The 7862-nt window shown below is 36.8% G+C and overlaps 1 long non-coding RNA gene across 1 annotated transcript; it reads right to left on the bottom strand.

Moving 5' to 3' along the window:
* Window positions 1-621: 621 nt before the first annotated feature.
* On the bottom strand, window positions 622-1505 carry LOC134214773 (uncharacterized). The gene is made up of 3 exons (XR_009979905.1): window positions 1403-1505; window positions 911-981; window positions 622-840 (listed from the first exon to the last, which is right to left on the bottom strand). It is a non-coding gene; the product is annotated as an uncharacterized LOC134214773 (long non-coding RNA).
* Between the last annotated feature and the right edge of the window lie 6357 nt (window positions 1506-7862).

The following is a 7862-nucleotide window of genomic DNA, read 5'->3' as shown; positions in this document are numbered from 1 at the left end:
ATACGGGCCATTGTATACATGTGTTTTGTGTATCTTATGTAGCAAACACAATGAATAAGTTACAACGGACACCAACGTCAAGAATTACGCCACCATCATCAAGTTTCCTCGCAGCCTAAGTCTCCACCAGAACGCATAGCATGAGTCCAAAGTACGATAACCCCCCGGATAAAAAATATCATTAAAATATCATAAATTTTATTGTTACAACACCATTTAAAACATAGTTTTTACCATTGAATATAATGGAATTTTGACAATAAAATCACATGAGAAATAATGGTTTTCCACGATAAAATGAATGGTAAATGGGACTTTTACAATAAAAAAGGGGGGTTGTTATGTATCTTTACAATAAAAAAATCGAAAATTTTCCATACAAAATTTTGAGCAAAACAATTGATTTTACGGTTCTTCAATGGGATGATTTCGAGCGAGAAAATAATAGAAAACATTGTGTTTCAAATGTTTTCAATTACTGTTTCTATTGTTTTACAATAGAAATACAACAGGATTTAGAATACATTATACTCCAACATTACAATAAAATACAATACAATTATTTGTTTTACAGATTATTTTATTTTCAATTTAATTTTAAATCAGTTTAAACTTCATTTTCACTCATTTTACCACGCTTTGCTGTCGGGACTTCCGAACCGAACTTTCTTCCAAAGTTTTATCTGTCAAACTAATTGATGCGTTGTTTAGCGCATCTTTAGGCGAATCCAGCGCACTACTTTCGAAGTTGGGTAAGTTGCCTGTATCTGGAGAAAAATACAACTTCGGTATAAAAGACGTACTAACTTTGTTCCGGATACAATACATGTAGTTATAAACCTGTGCAAAATGTAAATTATAAAAGAATGTTAGTTTTAGAACGTACTTCGAGAAGAAAAGAAAAAAATACCTGCATCAGTTCTTATTATATCTCGTGGGTGAGATTGGCCAAGCATCAGTATTTCATCATAAGCTTCATTTCTGTAAAGAAACAAGAATACATGTTACCAGGTATGTCATCAGGTATTATGACGATATTTTTTTTGTTCGGGATGAACGACTGCGTCCATTATGTACATTGAACTTTTGTAGTATAAGATTACGATTACCGGTGGTGAGTATAAGCCGCTTGCCAGCCCAGTATCATTACTTGACACTTTACCGGTCGCTACTAAACGCGCATAGGAGACCAAATTTTGCAGCGCGATAACACCGCTGCTATTTAATGAACTATCAAATGTCAAACGTCACCGGTACGGAATACAGCCACCAAAATGATAATAGAAAATAGTAACCGATGCGAAAAAGTTTGACTAATGACAGCACGGCGAGTGTGATCAAAATACTTGCGCTCAGGCCCAGTAATGATGCTCTAACGCGCTCCAACACTTTAGATACTTACCACGGTACAGAAGCCATAGGGATCTACCGTTGCCCAGCACCCAGAAACTGTAATGAAAAAGCCACTTTCTGCACCATAAAGTTTCATTATTTTCATCTCTCCACTAATTATAAACAAAACTGTACACGCTCAAATGAATCCAGCCATTCTTCGAGTAAAATGATGAGCAAAAATTTTTGTTCCCTTCAGTTTTTTTTAATTCCAATTTTTATTGCATAACAATTCTATAGACCTGCAATATGAAAATATATTACTTCAGAATCGGTATACATTTTTATTCATTTAATGAGCAAAGCTACTGTAATTTTATTGTTTTCAATTGTTATTTCAGCAATATAATAAATCCATGAAATATTCCAAAATTATATTAATTCAATTACATTAGACGAATTTCCAGATCATCCAAACCGAATACTTTCATAATTTTTTTAGTTTTTGGATGTGCAATACTAAACATAAGCGAACAATAAAAATATAATAGAATGTATTGGTAACATTTAAATATATTGTTATGTTAATGTAAGTACAATAAAGATCTTTTACAACCGTGAACATTTTACAATAAGCGTACAATAGTTTGTATTGTTTACTACACAATCTATTGTATTTCAATGGGTTATGTCATTCAAGTTACTGTAAATTTTTATCCGGGCCGAATGATGAGACCAGCAAATAGAGGACGTTAGCAACAACTTACCAATCGGACGACGGAAGTGCGGACATAAACAAAACTTACTTTTAGCTAGGTCAGGCAATCAGTGCAACTCATTAAGGTTTGATGTAAGCCCAGGGACAGAAAAAGTCAGTTCAACTACACTCAAACAGCTGACATTGAACACGCAATCAAGTTGCTAGTCCTTCCCGAATTTGAATGTGCGAATGAATAGGACGGCATGCGCACGAACAGCAGCAAGCGTCGACTCTCGGTGTCAGCGTTGTTTTGTGCGGTGTCAAAATGAATCTTCAGCTTGGCACATTGATATTCAATTTGAAATCTCAAAATATGAATATCATTTCATACTGCGGTGCATGGATTCAACATTTTGAAGTCAGATTCCCAAAATATATGCATTTGTTTAGTATATAAACTAAAATAATCATCATTTATCGGTGCAAATTGACCACAATTCAAAATATTCATTTCAGCCCCGGTAGATATTCATTTTTTGCGCTCGATTATCAATCGGCTATTGAAGATCGGGCGGTAAATTTGGTATGGAAGTTTGACAGCATGCTGCGATATGTTCGTGCCTGCATCGCCGAGCGTCTGATCAAAACAAACACGAATCTATGACGAAGCTGCCTACTGAGCATCGATGCAACTGATAGTAAAACGAAGATTTCCGTCCTTGTGTAAGCCTAATTAATAAATAAAATTCATTCTGTGTTCAATCGTGTTAGGTGAAGGTAGTTATCTTTTTTAAAAACGCTGCTCCGAAGCCCCGTAACTTAACTGGCGCAGTCGGTAGGATTAGGGAATTCAAAGTAATAAGTGCAGTGCAAAGGTGCTAGAAGTGCAGCGATCAACCCCGGCAGAATACCGAGGAGGACCTGGAGGAAACCAACACGAACGCAGGATCCCCGAGAGGATATCGGGCCAAAATTTAAAAGTAAGTATACATTTTTTATCAAACAAATACTAAAGAAATAAAGTGCAATTATAAGTGAATTTTTCAAAGTAGCGAATTAGTGAGATACATAGCAAATTGAGTAATTTTAAAGTGAATTTTATAGTGACTATAGAAATATAATAAAATGAGCCAACAGGACGAAGCAGCCATCGCTCAACAGGAGCAAATGATGGCCAATGCGGAAAAAATTGTTAAAACCCTACAAACGCCACAAGGAATCAATATTTTACAACCTTTCGACGGCAATCCCGTCAAATTGCACTCCTTCATACGGAGTGTAGAAAATGTAGGGTAAAAGACCCAATAGTGGAGGAACTAAGCACGTTCCAACACTAATTTCTAGATTACTTCTAATTTGTATTTCATTTCCCTTACCTTGAGAGTGCATCGGAAAGCTAATTACTTAAATTTTATCCAGAGCGGGCCATAATTCCATCAAAATCTCTTTTTGTTACCTGAAATCAATCCTCCAATTATTGGTACAGTGTTCCAATAGTTGCGGTATTTTTTTATTCGTGTTCCTATAGTTGCGAATCCCATAGGTTTTATATGGAATTCGCAACTATTGGTACACTACCGCAACTATTGGTGCAAGGGAGAGAAAAAAATAAAGTATTTTAAGGTTACTTTACCAGTTTAAATTGAATTCCAATGTTGTTTTTGTCTCTATCGTGTTATGACAGGTCAACTTATTGACTGGTAATGTGGGTTACTGCGTTTAATTTGTTGATTCCCTGCAAACCGCACTACCGCAACTATAGGAACACCCACGACTATCGGAACTTTTACCCTAATTCCATTCATTGATGCATTAGAGAACACACCGTATCATAGTGTGTGGCTCCAAGCAATTAGAAACAAAATTGTCGGTGACGCCGATACCGTTTTAGAGGTATACGGCACCGAACTGAAATGGGAAACCATAAAAGCAAACTTGATCGCGCATTACAATGACAAACGTGATTCAACAACATTAACCCGAGAACTGTTTATGGCTCATCAAATTTCATCCATTGAAGATTTTTACGCTAGGGTACAACATTTATTGTCGTTGTTAGTCAACCATGCCAATATTCAAATTACAGATTCTGCAATTAGAACGGATAGAATTAAAACATACAACGATAACGCCCTGCAAGTGTTTTTAGCCGGTTTGAAAGAACCGATTGGCGGGAATATTAGAGCACGTCAACCAAAAACCCTTAAAGAGGCTTTCGATGCTTGTATTGAGGAACAGAACTTTTTAAGCAAAACAGGATGGGTGAGAGATGTCCCACAAAAACATCAAAAGAATACCTCTATACTTCCGGAAAAACCAAATTATACATTTCCTAGAATGCCGTTTGCTAATCGCATTCCACTACCTCCCAGACAACCGGCCTTTTACCCTCCAAATATTCCCTTTAGAAACCATGCGTACAGACCACCTAATCCAAATTTTCAAAAGCCCACTCCAATGGAAGTTGATAAATCATTGATAAGCAAACGAATTAATTACATGAATAGGCCTCAACCCAGTCGTTTGTCACATTTCGGGAACCAGCAACCTTTCCCTGCAGCGTATCCTAGACCTTTCGGAAATCCCGCGTTTCCACCACAGCAATTCAGGCAAACTCAACCTCCCAAATTTCTTGTAGAAGAATTGACGAACTTAGAACACGATCCACACTACCAGTTTTATCCAGAATGCAATCAATTTTATGCCGATTACTATCATTACTATCCACCCTATGATTACAGTGATACCCAGGAAGCATTGGGTGAACCAGAAATAGTAGAATCTGCTGAATCAGAAACGCAAGAAGAATCTTCTCATGACGAGATAAATTTTCAGATGGATTCAGAAACCAATCCAGAAACATAGAATCTAATAATTACATACCATACATTGAAGTGAACACGACCTTTGGTAATCTGAAGCTCCTTATTGACACAGGGGCCAACAAAAACTATTTAAACCCCGAAGTAATAAAAAATCATTCCATGGTTATTCATGAAACTCCTTCAATTGTCAAAAACGTATCTGGTATGCACAAAGTTCAACATTCAATCAGTTTCTCTCCTTTTAAAGGCAAACCATCGATAACATTTTTCCTTTTCAAATTTCATTCCTTTTTCGACGGATTGATAGGATATGAGTCTCTATCTCAACTTCAAGCCAATATCATCACCTCATCCAACACACTAGAACTCTCCAATGAAATTTTTCCCATGAAAAGGCTATATCCAGAATCCTTCTCAGTCCAAATCAACGCACATGAACAAGTGAAAATTGAATTACCCACAACCGTTAGCAATGGTGACTTTTTAATTGAAGATAGGTTCCCACTGACAGAAGATGTAGTTGTTTTACTCGGAATATATAAAGCAGAAAATAATAAAGCAGTCATACTCGCTTCCAATACTTCGAACACATCCGTCAAAATGAACCCCAATAGGCAGCTTATCGCTGAAATGAATAATTTCGAAGTAAAATCGCCAAATGTAGTGAAAGCGCGTAGTAATAAATGCAAATTACGAAAACATTTAAGATTGGAACACCTTAACGAGGAGAATGTCCAAAATTATTGAAAATTATTGATAAATATGAATCTATTTTCCATCAAGAAAAAACCCCTTTAACATTTACTAGCGCAATCAAACATCAAATTAAAACCAAGGATGATAATCCTGTTTATTCTAAAACTTATAGGTATCCTTTCTGTCACAAGGAAGAGGTACAAAGACAAATTTTCGATATGTTGGAACAGGGAATTATCAGACACTCCGACAGCCCATGGTCGTCACCTGTTTGGGTGGTACCAAAAAAAATAGACGCATCAGGAAAGCAAAAGTGGAGACTTGTCATAGACTATAGAAAGTTGAATGACAAGACTGTCGAAGATCGCTATCCAATACCTAATATATCAGATATTTTAGACAAGTTAGGAAGGTGCATGTATTTTTCTACATTGGATCTCGCCTCTGGATTTCACCAGATCGAGGTCAATAATGAAGATATTCCCAAAACTGCATTTAGTGTCGAGCATGGACACTACGAGTTTGTGAGAATGCCGTTTGGCTTAAAAAACGCTCCATCAACCTTTCAAAGAGTGATGGACAATATTTTAAGAGAGCACATTGGGGTCCGTTGTCTTGTGTACATGGACGATATAATTGTGTATTCAACAAGTTTGCAAGAGTACATAGAGAATCTCGCAAAAAATTTTGAATGCCTTCGTAAATACAATATGAAAGTACAACTCGACAAATGCGAATTCTTGAAGAAAGAAGTTGCTTTCTTAGGACATATCGTTACACCGGATGGTGTCAAACCGAATCCTAACAAAATAGAAGCCATACGTGAATGGCCGATTCCCAAAACAGAAAAGGAGCTACGAAGCTTCCTTGGTGTACTAGGCTACTACAGGAAGTTTATTAAAGATTTCGCGAGAATCGCAAAACCTTTAACAAACTGTCTCAGAAAGGGGGAGAGGATCCATCACTCGAAAGAGTTCATAGATGCTTTTAATAAATTCAAAAATATTCTAACTAGCAGCAGCATATTGCAATATCCGGATTTCACCCAACAGTTCATTGTCACTACAGACGCATCCAACCATGCAATTGGTGCGGTACTGTCTTAAGGGATTGTTGGCAGCGATAAACCAGTAGCTTATGCATCTCGGACACTCACCAAACATGAAGAACGACTGCCAGCAATTGAAAAAGAATTGCTCGCAATACACTGGGGATGCAAATATTTCAGGCCTTACATATTTGGCCGGAAGTTTGTTCTTTATACTGACCACAAGCTTTTGACGTATGGTCTACATTTGAAGAACCCTAACAATAAAGTTTTGAAATGGATGGTAGATCTCCGTGAATTTGATTTTGAGGTGAGATATAAACCAGGCAAGCAGAACGTAGTCGCTGATGCATTGTCTCGTATCCCCCACGAGATTAATGTAAATGAAGTTGACAGCGATGAAAATTCATCCGATTCGACCAGACACTCTGCCGAAAATGACGATAGTGAGTACATTCCAATGACTCTAAAACCTATCAATCATTTTTCAAATCAAATAATTTTAAAGATAGGAGAAATCGATGACGAACAACTTGAAGAGGTTTTTCCACGCGTATTTAGGAGAACTATTACACGATTACATTTTGGAATAGGATTGATAACTCGCATCTTGAAAGAATATTGTAACCCGGTAAAATTAATTGCATACATTGCCCAGAGCCACTTATTATGAGTTTACAGACAGTTTATAGGAACCATTTTGGTCACACCAAAAGTTTGAAGGTTCGAATCTCGCAAATAATTTTACAAGATCTTAGAACGGAAGAAGATCAAAATTTAATTATTCGAAAGATTCACGAGGCTTCCCATAGAGGTATTTGGGAGAATCATAAACAAATTTCACGCAAATACTTCTTCCCAAAAATGAAAATCAAAATTAGGCAGTTTATCAAGTTATGCGAAACATGTAGTAAAAACAAATACGAGAGGAACCTTATCAAATCAAACTAGGAGAAACTCCAATTCCAAAACGGCCCTTAGAGATTATCCATGTAGATATCTTTATTGCACAACCAGACCTTTTCCTGACAATCGTAGACAAATTATCAAGATTTGGAGTAATCATCCCGATTAAATCAAGAACAATCCAAGACGTTCGAAAGGCGTTATTGAAGTTTATCAGTTTGCACGGAAAACCACAACTGATCGTCTGTGATAACGAACCCGCGTTAAAGTCTATAGAGGTAAGAGGACTTATGGATGATCTAGAAATTCAAATGTATTTTACCCCTTCCAACCACAGCGAAACGAACGGAATAGT

The sequence above is a fragment of the Armigeres subalbatus genome, chromosome 2, assembly GCF_024139115.2.
Source record: "Armigeres subalbatus isolate Guangzhou_Male chromosome 2, GZ_Asu_2, whole genome shotgun sequence".
In the NCBI taxonomy this organism is placed as follows: Eukaryota; Metazoa; Arthropoda; class Insecta; order Diptera; family Culicidae; genus Armigeres; species Armigeres subalbatus.
The sequence above is the reverse complement of the archived record's forward strand: the minus strand, read 5'-3'. Positions and strand labels throughout refer to the sequence as shown.